A 19,162-nucleotide genomic window follows, 5' to 3' on the forward strand; every position below is an offset into this window, starting at 1 on the left:
CCTGGAGAGACCCCTGAGCCTGGGAGGCTGCAATCCCCAGGGGTCTACTCATGTGTTGCTGTGTACCATGGTGACACACGAGCAACAAAATGTGGTTAATGGAGCACTCGCTCCATTAACCTCACCTAAGGAGAAGGTGGTTTAGGTGGGCTAGCTGACTTGGGAGCACCAGGATTGCCTGCGAGCCCAGTGGTTCCCACAACCTCTGGAAAGTGGGCTAAGCTCCCTTAGGCCGCTTTCCAGTGATCGTGGGAATAGCTTCAATGAATGAATGAATGAATGAATGAATGAATGAATTCATAGTAAAAATATATCACAGGGCTTAAGAAACCTCCTGTGTTTGCTGCCTGCCAGGGACAGCAAAAAAGATAGGATGTGACTGTGTGAAGTACCTGGCAGTGAATAAATGGTCAGTAAGCTCTTTTTGGCTTGACGGGTCACAAGTTATACAAGCATATCCTTTGCCTTGCTTTGTGGTTTAGTGGAACACACTACTCAAAAGGATCCATTACCTGTTTACCCAAGAGTGCCAGGCATACAGTATCTAAAGTGTTTTTCCAGTCTGCAAGCTTTGCTTAGACTTCCGTTTATGGAAAGTATGTAGAGACAGTATTCACATACTTAGACTCAATTAAGATTTGGGACATCTTCACACATTCCTTCTTGGGATTCTTGTGTTCCCTCTGGGTACTTCTCAACACATATAGAAAGCTGTATGTGCTAGATGTTCTGTGTTTACCAACATGTTTCTATTCACAAAAATAGCAAGCAAACCATCACAAAGGGTTACATTTTTAGTGCTATCTTATATGTGCTTGTAAAAAAAAAGAAAGATGTGATATAACCCTTTGCATGTGTTCCTGTCTACATGCAGAATGGATTAAAGTGACCCATATATAAGTTGATCCAATATGATACATGCTAAGGGCATCTTGTGGTAAATTATAAGGAGCTGGAGGCAATACTTAACTGTACTTTTATCACATGAAATTATCAGAATTTTCATTCCAGAAGAGTTTGGCTCACATCAAAAAGTTACCTCAGTGGCTTGACTGCCACAAAAACAAAACAAAAACAAAAACACTGCATTGTGGTTGGATTTCATGCATCTGTTGTAAAACTGAATGTGCTTGCCATGTGGGTCATGTGAAGCACAGAAGCTTCATTCACTCCTTCCAGTGCAGCCAGGTAGCTAGGGAACTCCTCCAGCCTCTCCGGAGACATATACTATGACTGTACTGTCTCACTTTGCTGTAAAGTTCCAGTCTGGTGGGTTTATTTATCTTTCAGATTTGTAGTCCACCCCAAACTTCTGTCTCTGGGTGGTTTACAACACAGAACAAATCAAAAATGAAAACTTTAAAACAATTTAAAACCACAGCCCAGTTAAAATGCTTGGGTGAAAAACTGAAAAGTGATCAGAGATGAGGAGGCTCTTATTTCAGCAGGGAGCACATTCCACAGTCTCGGGGCAGCAAGAGAGAAGGCCTGTCCCTGCATAGCCACTAGATGAGCCAGTGGCAACTGCAGATGAACCTTCTCAGATTATCTCAAAGGGCAGTGGGACTCATGGCGAAGAAGACATTCTCTTAAATACCCAGGTCCTAAGCTGTTTAGGGCTTTATAGGTTATAACCAGCATCCGGTATATTGCCTGGAAACATATTCAGAGCTAGTGTAGCTTTTTTAGTATAAGAGCAATATGGTCTATCCAAGACAAGATGACTCAGACACCAACCTGGCTGCCGCATTCTGTAACAACTGCAGTTACCAGACTACATACAAAGGCTGCCCCACATAGAGAGCATTACAGTAGACAAGTCTGGAGGTTACCATAATATGTCCCCACTGTTCTGAGGTAGTTTATCTAAAGAAATTGATTGAGGAGGATGACTGAAAGGGGGAAAAGAATTTTGTTTGCGGGGTGGGAGGAATCTGCTATCCCTTGGAGTCATCCTTAAATTTCTACATCCTTATCGCATATTTTTCATAAAGCAACAAGGGAGGTGGGGCTGCTGTTAGCATCAGGGGTCAGAGCCAGTAGACAAAAGGGAGGGTGTGCATGGAGAGTGACATGAGGTATAGGCAGGTGGGGTGACACCTGTGAAGGGGTGGAGTGCTCATACTTGCTGCCCCATAGTGCAGTCAGCACTTGAGGCTATTGCCTCACCTTGCCTTATGAGGGAGCCACCCCTGCCAAGAATAAACCATTCAGAAATGCCTCTTCATATAATCTAATTTAGAAATCCATGGAAATAGCGATGCCCATGGAAGTAGTCATCTATGAGTCACAGCAATTTCAAGCCGTAGGCAGGAGTGAACCTACCATCCAAATGTCGTATTGCACTCCAAGTCAAAGCAAAATGGTTCCTAAATAAAAAGGCAGCTAAAGGGGCAAGGCAGGCAAGGCCACTGCCATCTCCAAAATGTCACTGGCTGGCAGTTTGGAAAAAAGAGGACATATACAATCAGTGTGTGTTGGTCTGCTGCCCAGTATAGGCACAACAGCAATGCAGAGCAATGACAGAAGAGGCATTGTGATATATATGAAGCAGAGACCAGCATGGAAAGTAGAGAAAACGACTTAGCTGATTTGAGTGCTGCATATCAGTAACACCTTTGGTAGAGAAAAAAATGCTCAAGATGGAACTAGATACTGGCTCAAATGTGCATTTATTCCTCATATAGTGTCAGGATGGCAGCCCCCCACCATTCACACTGGCACCTGGAGGGGTCTCAGAAGAGATACCGCCAGGTCTCTTGTGGGGGGGGGGGTTGCAGACAAAGCAGCATCCACATATGTCACTGGGGCAAGCCAGGCATGGGCATCTGCCCAGGTCAAGGAGGCAAGGTGGCACTGATGAACGATTACATCAGCCGGTTGATGCCAACTAGGAAAGTTCCAGGAAGCATGGAACCAGGAGAACGGGGGCAAGGCAGGAACAGGTTATCCTGGATGAGTGGCCAAAGGCCAGGACTGAGTAAGAGCCCACAATTACAGGCTCAGGAGGATGGAGGGGTGGGATGACAGCAGGATGTCTGGCTTGTGACGCTGTATTTAAGTAAGGGCAGGGCAGTGATGAGTCTGCTCAGTGATGAGGCAGATGGAGCCAGAGAGTGCCTGGGTCTCCGGAGAGGGACCAGGTGCCAAGTGGGAAACTCTGCTAGGTGGAGAATGGTGGCATGAACCTGCTCTCCACCCTTCTCTGAGGTCAGGCCCACAAGACTTTAACAGGCCTCAAGCTGTCTGACTACTCACATCTCCACAAAGAGCTTTTTAAAAAGAAATCAACAAGGTACACATGCATGCCACAACTATCACACTAAGAATGTACACAGGAGGAAAAAAGGGTTGTGTACTATCTTGGTTCAATATAATGGTCAGAGTCAAAATTTAGATTGTATGTACTACCTAACAAGGAGTCTGGGACCTATTTGAGCACAGCTGGTTAAAGGTAATTCAGTTGGACTGGAAATCTCTTAAGTGAATCAGAAGACAAATGCACAGGCACAGATGAAATAATTTTTTCTAATGCCTCTCTGATTTTTGAAAGTTCTGTTGAACACTGCTCTATTAAGGTCAGCAAAGAATTTAAACCATACAACCACAAACTGTGGGGAAGAGGAATTGCACTGGAACGATTGCAGGTTCATGCAAACTGCTTGCTATATGGAATAGTTGTTGTCAAGAGCAATCACAGCACTGTTTTCCTATATCACTTTCTGAAAGAGCTGGAAATGTTATCAGAATTATGGGAATATAAGCAGTTATAATACAAAAACTATACTAAAGCTGTACATAAGTACTAATAAATATTCCAGTGTCCAAAGAGTGAAAGTCCATGATTAGGTGGAAAAATCCGTCCACTACTAGAGAAGAGTTTGTTATGAGCAGGGTGCTCATAACAAGTTGAAACAAGGAAGCCCATCGCAAGAATGCCAAAAATAGATAGAACTAAACCCTTGGAAATACAATGCTGTAAAAGGAGAAGCTGAACTTCTGCATGTACCCAAAGCGTTAAATTTCTTCAAAAATTCACTCCAACCAGAATATGGTCTTATGAAAATCTTCATGGGTCTCCCATATATAGAAATTAGTAAGTTTAACTCCGTATTCCAAGGTTTAAACAAATGAACTTGGGTAAGCACATTAAAATATTCCTGGGTGTAATCAAATAGTCCTTGAAAAGCTGTATAGATATCAGCTGTTTTCGCATGCTGCTTCATCATGAAGAACTATAAGTAAATATGGGACTTGCTTAAAAGTCATGAATTTTACCTCTTTTTGGCATTCTTGCGATGGGCTTCCTTGTTTCAACTCTTCTCCAGTAGTGGACGGATTTTTCCACCTAATCATGGACTTTCACTCTTTGGACACTGGAATATTTATTAGTACTTATGTACAGCTTTAGTATAGTTTTTGTATTATAACTGCTTATATTCCCATATATTTTGGTTTATGGTTATCTATTTTGTAAATTATGGTTCTTACGTTTATATTGATTGCATTTGATTTTCTAAATTGTATATATGAATTGTGATTTAGAATCTATAATTTTTTTTTTTAGTATGGTTAATATTTTTAATATGGTTTATTAGTTTTCCACTGCATTTCTCTTCATTTTACATGGTTTCCCTCCCTCATTTGCGGATATTTTACGTGCTCCCTTTTGATTTGTGATTTCTTTGTATCAGAATTATGGGTGCATAACTGGAGCACCTGTTGGTGAGTGGAAGGAACTGGCAGACTCAAGGTGACCTGCAGATACATTGTTCAAAAAATTTGAAAGAAATAAGCAGCCAAATAAACCCCAAACTGCCCCTATGTAAGTCAATGGGACAAAATATTTGTGGGCTCAGAGTGCAGTTAACAGACAAGCAGGTGGGCAGAGCTAATATAACGCTATGGTGAAGAGTGAACAAAAGGAGCAGGACATTTCTCAGCTTTAAGAAGAGTCCCTCAAGGCTGTCACAACCCCTTCTGCTTCTGAGGGGGAAAGATATCTAAAAACTTATTTAGTTTCTCTCTGGCAACTTCACACCTTTGTGTTTCTGGGAGGGAAGTGGTCTGACACATTACAGTTCTTGGTGTGTATGGGTTAAACCCCTCCCAGAAAAATCAGATAAACACAACTGCAGTATGTAATTCTTCTGAGGAGCAGAAGGAGAAGTTTCACACGAAATATTTTAATCTGCTGATCATCATCAGCTGTAACAAGTCTTGAAAGTGGCTAGATTGAAAGAATAAAGGTGTTTCTCCTACCACAATGCCATCTTGTCCCTTTGATCTGCTGATCATTGATATGCAATTGTATTCAGTGTGCATGCATTGTATGTGTGTGCACATGAACAGTCACAAACAACATTCACTATTAGATACAAACTATTCCATCACTCCTTTCTTTCCCCATGACTTCAGCAAATATTAATGAAAACATTAAACTGACCCCTCACCAACCATTGAAACTTTAGGGCTGGATGAAAAGGAGCTGTGACTGAGCTCCACTGCCCCATCTCCACAAAAACAAAACTGGAAATCAGGGGAAAAAAATAAAGTTTGCATATGAAGTCAGACTCAGCTCAGATTAGGGACTCCTGTCTTGATTGCTAACGGCTACCTTTTCACCATGCTCAGCCACAGATTCAATTAACACATGCCCACCAAATATTAGGGATGTGCACAGACCTAACCGTGGGTCCCTGGACTGGTTTGGTTGAACCCACCAAATGGGTCAGTTGGATCAATGAACCGGCTCAAACTGGTTCGAAGTGGTTCATGATCAAACCACTTGAATTGGATCAGTTCATGGTAGACCGGTTCGCAGTCGGAGTGGTTCGTGCACACACCTACCAAATACAGACTGCAACATTTTGTTCCAGGTCCATATTTGTGCATCATCATCATCATCATCATCATCATCATCATCATCATCATCATCATTTTTGCATGTTCTAGTTGCCTTGCATCAACCCTAAGGCAGCTCAGAGCAAAAAAAAATTAAAACCTATTAACAAGTAATTTTTTAAAAATAAATTAGTAAAATAAAAACAGAGCAGTCATATTACACACAGTGTATTAGCTTGAGGACAGCTTCTCATGTTACTTTTCCTTATAGCCATTCTTAAGACTGTCCAATATAATTAGAAGATACATGGCCTTTGAGTTGTGTAAATACTTGAACAAGTGCCTCAAAGATGCTAAGCAGATCCATAAGTGTAATGGAATTTGTATAAGGCCTATGGGTTACATAGTTGTTCATGGAATAGATTCTACCTGAACATGGTTCTAGGTGAGAACAAATCGTTTTGTGAATATAGGTTGATCTTGTTTTCATCAGAAAGATGAATTAGACAAAATTAACACCAGCAAACTGTGGCATAGCAGATGGTTCAAATACAACCACATGGAAGTAGTTTCAAGTGAAAAACCATTTGTGATGAAGGGGCTCATCATTGTGATCCAGGTGTCTTTTTCTGCACTTATGGTGTTTCTGTGGGTATGGTAAAAATCGTTCAGGAAGCCATTTCACACAAATGGCTTATCATGTGAAACTGCCTCTCAAATGTGGTGTATGTATTTGTCATACTAGCAGAGATACACTAAAGGATCAATCAAGTGACTTGATTACAATAGAAATACAAATCCATGTTTTATGAAGGACCAGAAACACAATATGATGGGAAAATAAATCATATAATTTAATCCAGGGAAAGCTTGGACAGTTATTTGGAAAATTGAGTGTTGTGGAAAATATTACAGGGTTGTGGAAGAAGAAATAGTTTAATAAACACATGAGCTGCAAAATGGGAATGATATGTGGCCTGGCAAAAGTTCCCTTTTTTCAAAGCAATTCAGCCTCACCATCCAATGTTAAGGGAATCTATGACTGGCTGAATATACCCTGCTGAGCACAGAAATCAAAGAGATTTAATGCAAATGTGCCTTTAGTGTCTTTCAGATGTATGTTATAGCTGTCTTTGTCTACAAGCCGAATAAGGATGAAATAAATATGTCACCTTTTTACAAATGCAAGGTTCCTTCACAGGTTTATTCTCTTGACAAAAGAAGCTAGATCTATATGATCTATATAGACATGGCATTGGTAGCAGGCCATTACAGGAGGGGAAGGGAAATCATAAACATAATAGCTGTTTTCCCTTCCAGTTGACCTATCAACTCTTTGACCTTGGGGAACAGTGCAAATCTCCCACAGAGCCTCACCTTGCTACTTCGTAATGCCAGGTCAGTCCAAAACAAACCAGAAACCATCCATTATTTGCTTTAGGATGAAGTAGCTGACCTGCTATGCATCACAGAGACTTGGTTGGGAGAGGCTAGTGGTCCAGTCTGGTCCCAGCTTCTCCCAGCAGGATACTCTGTGGTAGAGCAGGTAAGAGGATGTGGCCAGGGAAGTTGTTCTGTGGTCCATAAGGATGGTGTTGCTGTGGTCCATAAGGATACTGTCTCTATTATCAGGATCTCTGTCAGGGAACTGGCTCATATTGAGTGTCTGTACCTAAGCCTAGGGACCAAGGATAGATTGGGACTACTGTTGGTGTGCAGATCACCCCATTCAACAGAATCCCCAACCAGGATGGACCTGGTTGCAGGGTAGGCATTGGAATCATTCTGATTGTTGTTGGTAGTAGACTTCAATGTTCATTATGGGACCGACTTGTCAGGAGCGACTCAGGAGGTCATAGCAACCATGATGACTATGGACCTATTCCAGGTGGTCTCTGGACCAACACATGTTGCTGGTCACATCCTCAATTTGGTATTTTACTCTGATCAGGATGGTGTTCCATGGGTGGGGACTCATGTTATTTCCCCATTGTCATGGACAGACCACCCTCTAGTTAAGATAGGACTTGCAACCACAACCCACCTCTGTAGCGATGAAGGACCCATTAGGTTGGTCCACCTGAGAAGGTTATTGGATTCAATAGGATTACAAGAAGCCTTGGAAGGGTTCTTAGTTGGCTCTGCTGATGATTCTGTCAATGCTTTGGTGTAAACTTAGAATAATGAACTCACTAGAGCAGCAGACACAATTGCTCCTAAGTGTCCTCTCCAACCTGCTTCAAAATTAGCCTCATGGTATTCGGAAGAATTATGGGAGCTGAAGTGACAAGGTAGACAACTAGAGTGCAAATGGAGAAAGACTTGACTCAAATCTGACAGGTTACAACATAGAGCACATCTTCTTCCATTGTGAAGAATTACTTTTCATTCTGCTGGCTGATTATTACAAATTATGATCTGGCAATACATGAAGATCTATGCTCTGGTAATACATGCGGTGTGGCAAATAAGCAATTCTTTTCTGCCTACACATGACATCCACAAGTTCGTGACCAGCAGAGTTATCAAGGATTGTAAGAGGGCTAATACAAGTCCTCTACCTCTTGAATCCAAATTTAGAACAATCAGTTATGCGCTATGATGCTTTTATAGGCATCATTTTATGATGCCTTTTTGTGTGGGAAAAAAATCATATTTGGACGGAACTAGATTCTACAATTAGGGCAGAGTCTGTTATGGAGGGATCCAGCAACTTCTCTTGTGTGGTCAGACTGGATGACTTTCAGTTTGTGATTCCTGAGGATGTGGACAAGCTGTTTCGTACTGTGCATCCTACCACCTTCTCTCTTGACTCTTGCTGAATTTGGCTTATTTTATCTAATGATCAGATTGTCAGTGAGGGACTAGTAAACACCACAAACGCTTCTCTGAGGGAGGGTGGAATCCACCTTGTCTTAAGGAGGCAATTATTAGACCATACTTGAAAAAGCCTACATTGGACCCCCTCAGAGTTAGGCTGCTATAAGCCCATCTTTAATCTCCTGTGGTTGAGCAAGGTTATTGAGGGGGTGGTGGCCTCTCAGCTCCAGACTGTCCTGGAGGGAACTTATTATCTATACCCATTTCAGACTGGTTTGGGGGCAGGCTATGGGGTGGACACTGCCTTGGTCAGACTGATGGATGATCTCCAATTAGGTATTGAAAGAGGGAGTGTGACTCTACTGATCCTTTTGGATTTCTCAGTAGCTTTCAATATCATCAACCATGTATCCTTCTGGGTCACCTGAGGGAGGTGGGATTAGGTGGCATTGTTCTACAATGGTTCCATTCCTATCTCTTGGGTAGATTCCAGATGGTGTCACTTGGAGACTGTTACTCAAGAGTTACTGTTATTCAATAGTTATTCCACAAGGCTCCATACTGTCTCCAATGCTCTTTAACATCTACATGAAATCTCTGGGAGAGATCATCAGGAGATCTGGTGCAGGGTGTTATCAATATGCTGTTATTAAATCTATTTCTCCATATCAGCTTAATCAGGAAGCTGATGAATAATTTCCCTAAATGTCTGCCTGGAGGCATGGGCTGGATGAGGGATAACAAATTGAAGTTGAATCCAAATAAGATGGAGGTAATGATTGTGGAGGGTCAAGACCTGAGAGATGGTTCAGATCTGCCTCTTCTCAATCGGGTTACATTCCCCCTGAAAGATCAGGTATGTAACCTGGGAGTGCTCCTGGATCCAAAACTATCTCTAGTTTCTCAGGCTGAAGCAGTGGCCAGAAGCGCTTTTTATCAGCTTCAGCTGATATATCAGCTACACCCATTTCTGGAGGCAAGTGACCTTAAAACAGTAACTACTGTAATGCACTGTAAGTGGGGTTGCCTTTGTACATCTGGGGAGGTCCGGTTAGAGTCACCACCGGCTTGTCTGGTGGCGACTCAGGGCCAGACCTTCTCTGTGACTGTCCCAGGGCTTGGAATGCAGTCTCTGTCAAAATAAAAACTTCTCTCTCTTTTAAGACCCTTAAAAATTCTCTATCCTTTTAAGACCCTATCTTTTAAGACACCTGCTTTGTCAGGCTTTTAATTTCACAGAATAAAAACAGTTAAACAGTTTAATTGTTTCACTCAGTAAATTGTTTTTATTCTGTAAAAGTGTTTTTAAATTGTAATTTGGATTGTGTACAGATGTATATATCAAGCAATATATGAATATGAAAGGGAAAATGTTTTCCCTTTTATATAGCTAAATATAAAAGGGAAAATGTTCGCTGCTTCTAGCCCAAAGGGGAAAGTAATGCTCTCATGCTGCAGGTAACTGTGTTATAAGAACCTCGTCATACTGGTCTGTAATGTAGTGTAATGATTTGTGGCTACATGCACATACTACAATTATTAGTCAACAATTCAGACAGCACTGGAAACAGGATCTTTCCTGAGGGTGCCACAGCCAGAATGTTTATTTGAGGGCCAACTCCTCCACCCACCACCTTCTCTTTGGCTGACATACTGTGCAACATTCCTCATACGGTAGAATGTAACATTTGTGCTGTTGTGCAAGAATGCTATTGTACAAGCACAGAAATGGCACAAACTGAGTTTCATGACTGTTCAGACATTATATATATTGGTCATACTGTCACACATCTCAATTTGTGCCATTGTTGCAGCAAATGTTAAATTCCACCGCATGTGTGACATTGTGCTCTATGTCAGCCACTGCATCCAGTGTCAATGTGACAGCCCCAAATACTAAAATAACTCTTGATCCTGGGGTTATATTTTAACATTAGTTTCACTGCCTTGTATGAAAAGGCTCTACCTGATCATGTCAAATACTGAATCATGTTTTGGATGGAGCACCTCTCCATGTGTGGGACCTAGGGAAACTGCCCCTCTTGTCCCCTAAAAAGGGCCTTATTGGGTACAAAGAACAACAAGAGGTCTGAACCAAAGTGGTTTCCATAGGAAAAGGAATGAGAAAATGGATCTTGGGCCCCCAAAAGGCAAACACAAAAAGCCAACCACAAAGGAAACAACATCCACTGGGGAAGACACTGTTCTGGGTTGAATAACAGCACTCACTCTGCCCCTGCTAAATATAAGAGAAACCACTTTAACAGGTTTTGCCCTGTTAGCACAAGCTGACTGCCTGTAGAAAAACCTATCAACCTGAAAACGAAGAGAACAGATTTATAGGAAGCAACTTTTAACTTTCTTCCATAGCAGGTCTAAAGTTTATGCTGACATTTTCTCTGAACAAATTATGTAGCAGAAGTCAAAGAAAATAGCAATAGTCGTTTTCTATATGCACTCTCTTGTGCAGAGATTTTAGGAACACATATAAGAGTTTAGCTAGGACAGACTCTCTTTGCTGGCTGTCAGTGTTTTGTAGATGGTGTCAGGTTACATCCAGCATTGCAGAAGATCTTAACATAACCTTGTGAAATATTATACAAGAATCCTGATATATAAATCTCCTTATGTATATTTAGAAACAGCAGTTCTTTCTCAGGAAGTGATGTTGGTTGTATCCAGACCAATTTCAAAGAAACTCAAGAGTATCATTTTAGTTGGGTTATTGTGGCAGAGCTGGCTGAGAGAGACTCACTACACTGAGCATCTTTAACCGAATGGGAATTTGAGACTGTGCTCCTATAGTTAAACATCCCTACTGTTGTACACTGGGCAATATAGCCCATATTGCCTATATCATGTGCCCCATCCTTTTGGCTTGGAATAAGCCACCACATCTATATGAGATAAGTAAAATATATACTAAAATGCCAAGTCCTTTAAAAAGCTTACGCAAGGCTACAGGCCAAGTGACAATGAAAGCTTTCTAAAAATACCATGGTTTGAGCTTTGATGATTTTTCTAGGGACTGAGACCCACAGCTACTGTTCAACCACTGAGAAAACCACTGAGCTCTTGTTCAACTGCTGTTTATGAGCCTTTGCTGTGCACATGTGAAACACAAACAGAATAATTTAGCTGTTAATCTGAGGACATATTTTGTAGCATCACTTCACATGGATCTCTCAGCTAGGCCTATAAATAGTTTTGGCTGAAACAACAACAAAAATACAGAAGGATCTGTTCAAGTGTCAAGACAAGCTCGGAAATGAGATTCCAGTCCGCACTGGACAGGTTGCACACTCCTAAACTTCAGTTTCTTGCCAGGGTGCGGATGGCTACCTCTTGCTCCTGCAGGTGCTGGAGCAAGCGAAAGGTGGAGTTCCACTGCATCACAACATCCACTGTGTTAGGGGATATGTTGGGGTAGGCCGGGGTAGGTGATGATGTATCGGAGTAGGCTGAGCACACACTGCCTCTCCCTAAGCATCCGTCTACCCTTCTCACTCTGGTGGAAGTAGGCTACTCTCTTGTGGCATCTGTCCACAAGAGCAGCCATGGTGGCAGCAGGCCCTGCAGGGGGGAGCCCGGACATCAGACGCGAAATCGGCTCAACGCAGCCAGAGTGACTCTCCCTGCCTTTTAAAGGAAGGGAGAGCTGTTCCGGCCATGCTGCCAACGCAGCACGGGCTGATCTCTCCCCCAAACAGGGCTGTGCGGCTGCGTTGGCAGCAAGGCCAGGAGTGGCCCTCCCTGCCTTTAAAAGGCAGGGAGAGTCATTCCGGTCATGCTGCCAATGCAGCGCGGGCCGATTTCAGTCCCAAACAAGAATGCCCAACCCCGTTTGGGAGCGAAATGACACCCCCCGCATCTGAAGCCAGACACGGCGGTTGTGTCTGGGGCTGTGAGGCGCAGCCCCTGGGGGTGGCAGCCCAGGTTCGTTGAACCTGTTTGCCCAGTGGTGGCTCCACCCTTGTCCCAGAGTATTTCAGAGTATACTCAGCCCCATCCCCTAGGAGGGGCATTTCTTATAGTGCTCACACATGTAGTCTTCCATCCAAATGCAAACCAGGGCAGACCCTGTTTAGCAAAGGGTACAATTCATGCTTGCTACCACAAGACCAATGCCCTGACCTTCTAGGGTATGCTGTTGCTTGGTGTTGTAGGCCAGCCAGGCAACAACAGTTTCACCCACCAGCCTCTGCACATAGCCATTGCACTGCAGCTGCATCACCACTCTGTCATTCCGGTGGTGGTTCTCCCCTCCAAGACTGTTGGTTTTATCTTCTCCATTTTGGGAGGTGAGGAAGATGGAGGGCGGGGTCAGTGAGAGTTCAGGGCTGATAAGGTTGGGGGGGAGAAGATGGGAGCACAGATGAGCTGAGGTGGTGGCAACAGAAAGGTGGGGAGACAATGACATGTGTGTCAGGGTACAAGGCGGGGTGCTTGCATTCAGTGCCCTGTGTACACTTAGCACCTGAGGCTATTGCCTCATGGAGGCACCACCCTGTCTAGACCAGACTCACATTCTGGAATACATGTGATCTATTTTGCCTCCCTGCTTCTGGGAAGTGCACAAGCAACTAGTATTCAGTGCCCAACTGCCTCTGATCACGCAGGTTTCACATCATTATGACTAATAACTGGTGATAAGCCTCTCTTCTATAAAATTGTCCAATCACCATTTTTATTATTATTATTATTTCTCATTTGCACAGTCAAACAGGTGTTATTGACTGGTTTGTTTTATGCAGACATTGAGTCCTTCCCAAGGACCTGGGATGCCAGAATTTTGTTATCAATATTGTTGTTATTATAGGTGTCGCCGCAAAATGTAGGCTGTTCCCAGTAAAGTTCTTTTTTGTAGTTGGCTGATGGTGATTTCTGTGGCCCCTGTGGTGTTGAGGTGCTCTTCAAGGTGTTTTGGAATTGCACCTAGGGCACCAATTACTACTGGGAATATTTTGGTCTTCTTCTGCCACAGCCTTTCAATTTTGATTTGCAGATGATGATGATGATGATGATGATGATGATGATGATTTATTCGATTTCTATACTGCCCTTCCAAAAATGGCTCAGGGCAGTTTACACAGAGAAATAATAAATAAATAAGATGGATCCCTGTCCCCAAAGGGCTCACAATCTAAAAGAAACATGAGATAGACACCAGCAACAGTCACTGGAGATACTGTGTTGGGAGTGGATGGGGCCAGTTACTCTCCCCCTGCTAAATAAAGAGAATCACCATGTTAAAAGTTGCCTCTTTGCCAAGTTAGCAGGGGTTAGGGTTATTTTTAAATCTGGTTGCTTGCTGTCACCTACCACATGGCAGCAAATTCAAAAAATGTACTATGCATTTAACTGGACTTACTCCCAGGTAAAGATGCATACAACTGCTGTTTCAATCATGGTTAAACCCAGATAACATGGGCTGGGAGAGAGAATGTGCCAATTTATGGCATATCCCTGATTTATTTATTTTTTTAATGGACAGTGTTCTACATTTGGCCTTACTGAAATTGTTCAAAGGCTACTTTTGAAAAGAAAAACCACTTTCTGCAATTCTTACTGAATTTCTGGAACCATCGTTCTAATTACATATGAATAATTTCTGAATAGTTTAGAGATTACATGTTTTTCTTTGTATCCTCCTGACTGGCATTTTTACAGGTGTTAAATGAACTTCCTTACAGTGCTTCACTTTTTCACAGAAGGCTATACAAAGTGGGAACATTCCCTGAGGGGGCAGCAAATGGAACCATTTCAAATTTCAATAATTCTGTGGTTCATGCCCATAGAGCTGGGGAGGTAAGGATCACCTTTAAGGTATTACATTTCCATTTATAAAATGGAATATGACTTGCAGGATGGCAGGAGAGATTCACTGCAAGCTCATTTAATAATTAATTTATGTAATTTTTGCAAAAGGAACCCACACACCAAAATTATGTAAACCAACAAAATCTATGAAGAATAAATCTGAGGTAAGGTAGTCCCCATGGAGGATAAAACCCATCCTGCACATTACAGCTGTATAATTACTAGCATGCAAACAATTTTAACTTCATTTCTGTGAGTCTGTGAATCTGTAAAGTACTGTAATACATATTATCAATGATCTGCGTATACCACCATGTACCATGTGACGTATGTATGTATGTATGTATGTATGTATGAAACTTCTTATATACACCTCTTCCAAAGACTCTACAAATTATGTACAGCCCCAAGATGTATCATCTCATCTTCCAATGATTCTGTGAATGACAATGCTCTGAAATTTGTTTTTTTTTCTATAGGATATTCAGGTAGCAGACAGAAGACCTGAGGTATAAATCTGTTATTCTGTGCTTCCAGTCACGGATGGTTTTGGGAATAATTCTGGATGGAGAACAGAGTAGCATCCAAAGGAAAAGGCTTCCACCTGCAACTCTCATGAAGCTTGTTTTTGAAGTCAAACTTTACCCTGGCCCCTGCAGGCAATGGAAGGGAGGCTAAGCCTTGTGGAGCAGAGCAGTCAGGCCTGTAGAGGCATGGCTTATTCTGAGCAAGATTCTCAGAATAACTTTGGTTTCATACTGTCATCATGTTCTCTTTCCTGCAAGGCAGTCCAATACAGAAGTATCATGAAGAGTTTTGCAGGTTGTGTAAAGTGCATTGTAATGCTTTGAAAGTTCCTTGCAGTGCATGTAACAAATATTTCTCCATTTTGCACTGTGGACTGTGTGATATGATTTAGTCTGGATGCTACCCATGAATTCTAGAAACAAATTGCTTAGAAAGGCAGTATATAAATATATTAAATCAATTAACACATTAGAGTATATTTTAATAAAGTTCTGTTAATGTTCTAACACATGTCATATGTCAATTTATTAAGGTCATACAAAGTGTTCCTTATTTTGGAGTCCTTTAAGTGGCATGTCTGCAAAGGAGAGTCCAACAGCTATAGTACAAAAACTTGATAAAGTAGGTTCCTGAATTAATGTTTATTGATTCCTAAGTGTATCCTGTTTTTTAGCCAAATGAGCTCCCACCATAACAATATAAATCCAATTTTAAATTACTTATCTAAAACTACCATAAAGAATACCATTATAAATGGTATTATAATGTAAATAGTAGGAAAACGTCTGAAATATCTGACAAAAGTAAGTTATAACTTTTTGGTTCCCTCACACCTAGAGATATAAAGGCCTGGGGGAGGGGAATGGGAAAAACCAATGGGAAAACCCCTCTCTCCCCCCCACTCTCGGTTTTCCCCAAGGCCTTCAAATCTCTACTCACACACATAATACCTGTTCTCTCTTATATAGTAGTCACAATCCAATGCATAGTAACTAGTTAATTCCTTTTGAAAATAAATAGAGCTTAAGTGTGCACTGCACAGTTCAGGCTTAGCTTGTAGCCAGAGTGTTGGTGCTTGCTGATGAAGAATTGTGGCACTGTCTGCTCCTCAAAGTGGCCCATCTGAAACTAACAATTGCTGACCAGAATAACACACATTAGGATGAATTATCATTCCCTGGAGAGTGGGAATAGCATAGTGACAGAATAGTGTGCTTTGCATGTAGATATGTCACACTAAATTCCTGGCTTCCCAGTTAAGCATATCAGGTAACAGAACTGGGAAAGAGTTCTACCTAAAACTTCTAACTGTTGGTGCCAGTCAGAGCAGATTAGAGCTACTCAGAACACACATTACTGAACTATATAGACAGATCATCAGTGGCCTGACTTAGTAGAACGCTGCTTCATATTACATAGAGAAAACCAGAGTTAGGAATATAAGCATTTACCTGATTAATGGAACTGAATTGAAGAATAGCAAGTTTCCTAGGGGAAAGCTATTTCCAGGGGAACAGTACCCAGCCTCTTTCTGGACACACCTCTCAGTTCAATAAAGCTTTTGTGGCAGGCCTAAGGTTTGCTGAATCTCTGCTTACAATCTGAACAGGCATTAGAGTTTTGGTTTTTTTTCAATTCAAGTGCACAGAAGAAGCAGGATCTGCTTAAACATATATCATGTCTATGTCGAAAAATGGTAAGTTGAGTACAGATTTTTCTTTTCCAGTCAATTGTACAAACTTTTGGGATCAATGAAAGACTCAGACCACCTAATTGATGCTAAACTTTGTCTAGCTTTTTATTTTGGAAACACCAGTTCATCTGTATGGGTACTGAATTTCTAATTGATCCGTGAGAGTCTATTGAATCAAACCATGAAAAAAGTGAGGTTTGTCTATGGGTAACTTGAGAAGTAGCCCACAAGATCCAGAATAAAATAAGAGACCTAAGATATTTTTTAAAAGCTGACAGAAGTGTTGGGCTACAATCATACCTGGGAGTAAATTCCATCAAACTCAATAGGACTTACTTTTGAGTAGACATGCATGGGATGGGGCTATGAGTTGGATAAGGAAACCATTAACTTATCAATTAATATACCAAAGCACCCCACTGTTTCCCTGCTAACTGAGCAAAGAGCCCCTTTGGAGAGAAACTGGTCCTATATTCCCAGCACAGCATCCCTCCAGTAGCTGTTGCTGGTGTCTATCTCGTGTTTCTTTTTTTAGACTATGAGCCCTTTGGGAACAGGGAGCCAATTTACAAAAAAGTATATACCACTCTTCAACCAAAGTTCACAAAGCGGTTTACATAGAAAAATAAATAATAAATAAATAAAATGGCCCCCAGTCCCCCAAGGGCTCACAATTAATAAGAAACATAAGGCACAAACATATAAGCATTTATATCTATTTAAACCACTTTGGGGACTTTTGTTAAAAAGCAGTATATAAATATTTGCTATATTCATATTCGTATCAAAGTGACTCCTTGGTAGAAACAATGACATGAAGGAATGGTCAGATCTTCATCTACTATCGTTGCTATCCACGTTTTATTACAATCCTTCATGTGTCACTGTAAGCTACAGTACAGGTGGACCTCGTTGCTCGCGGTCCTCACATCCATGGCTCCGCAGATCCGTGGAGATGTCAGTTGACACCTGACCTCAGTATATACGTTTTTTTAAAGGGTTAAAAACCACGGGTACATGGTTTCTAGTTGACTGGAAATGACCTTCACTGTTGCCACTGGTCCTGGATGTCTGCTGCCTGCTACAGCAAGCAATGACATTCAAGCAATGACATACCAGTCAGAGGCAGGTCACATTTTCCTCACACATGCACCTTCTCTTCCACCAAGCAACTCACTTATGATTTATTTGTTTGTTTATGGTTTATTTGAGATTTTCTGAAAGAAACGCAATTCATAAACATAATAACAGAAAATAAAATTATATGTACATAATAATACATGGTTACCATATTGTAAGAACATTTTTTCAAAACATATAATGACCATTTGTAATATGACAGACATCACTGGTGATTAACCAGTGGCATAACTGATCAGTAGGAACTGACAAATAATGAAAGTGTCAGAATGAGAAATTCCAGAAGAGACTTGTCTCTGCTGTTATTAATGCTAATTTCCAGACCTTGACCAGCGATCAAGGTCTGGGAGTGCCTCAGTTTTCCAGTAAGGGAATGGGAATGTAATTACCATCTTTGCTGCTGTTCGTCCAAATTCAATAAAGTCTTTGCAGACTTCTTGTGAATCTCTTAATTGTAAAAAATTATGGTTTTTAATATTTAACTGATTTTAAAGTTTAAAATGCAACTTATATGGAGTTTTATTGCATTTTAACTTTTGTAAACCACTTTGAGATGCATTATGAAAGGCGTTATAAAAATTGAACAAGATTGCCATAACCAGTCTAGGTTTATTCTAACATAAACTGGAAGTAGACGCTCAGCCAGGGGTATGCTCCTGAGTCTTGCAGATGTTGCGTGGAACCAGGCTTTAACTATGGTTCCATGTGATGTTTGAACCAGCTCTTTGAATGAAAGTGACATAAAATCATATCTTAATACTCATATTTCCCAACTATACAAAATAGTGTAAGATTTTTTATGGTTTTACTTCATTGAGAATGCTACTGATATTCATGGGTGTTGCCACCTTTACAGTTTTTCACCACATAGAATCAACGACAGATATTCTATCTTGTTTCCTTCAATATATTTTCAGAGTGATTTTTTTAAGCCAGCTCTTTCATAGATGTAAACAGTCGATGAGAACAGCTTCTCTTTCCCCCTTTTTTGCTTTCCTTCTATGATAGTAGTATTACAGATTTTACTTCAGCGTGGGTTAATTACCATTTGGTTTCCATTTGCCGCAAGTTGAAGACCCGCATGGTAGATCAAAGCAAATCAAATTCACTACAACCCATATCACTACAACCCAGCAAATGAGACTGACATTTTCTGGAATATTGTCTGTGCAGAATGAATCATCTTAATGTGCATAATGAATCATCACAAGGGGAGGCATTTCTGTATTCCCTAACCCAGTCACAGGTAGACCAAGAAAATATAATTTCATTTACAATAAGTAAACAACTAAGGGAAAGGGGAACACAAATTTTGAA

General features: G+C 41.2%; 1 long non-coding RNA gene across 2 annotated transcripts in view; it reads left to right on the plus strand.

Annotated features, from left to right (window-relative positions):
- The first annotated feature begins 16,572 nt into the window (after window positions 1-16,572).
- LOC128351825 (uncharacterized) overlaps window positions 16,573-19,162 on the plus strand; it is a 110,696-nt gene continuing 108,106 nt past the window's right edge. For both annotated transcript variants that reach the window (XR_008320062.1, XR_008320063.1), the window contains exon 1: window positions 16,573-16,708. This is a non-coding gene — a long non-coding RNA (uncharacterized LOC128351825). The remainder of the gene's footprint in view (window positions 16,709-19,162) is intronic.

This window comes from Hemicordylus capensis, chromosome 3, assembly GCF_027244095.1.
Source record: "Hemicordylus capensis ecotype Gifberg chromosome 3, rHemCap1.1.pri, whole genome shotgun sequence".
Lineage (NCBI taxonomy): Eukaryota > Metazoa > Chordata > Lepidosauria > Squamata > Cordylidae > Hemicordylus > Hemicordylus capensis.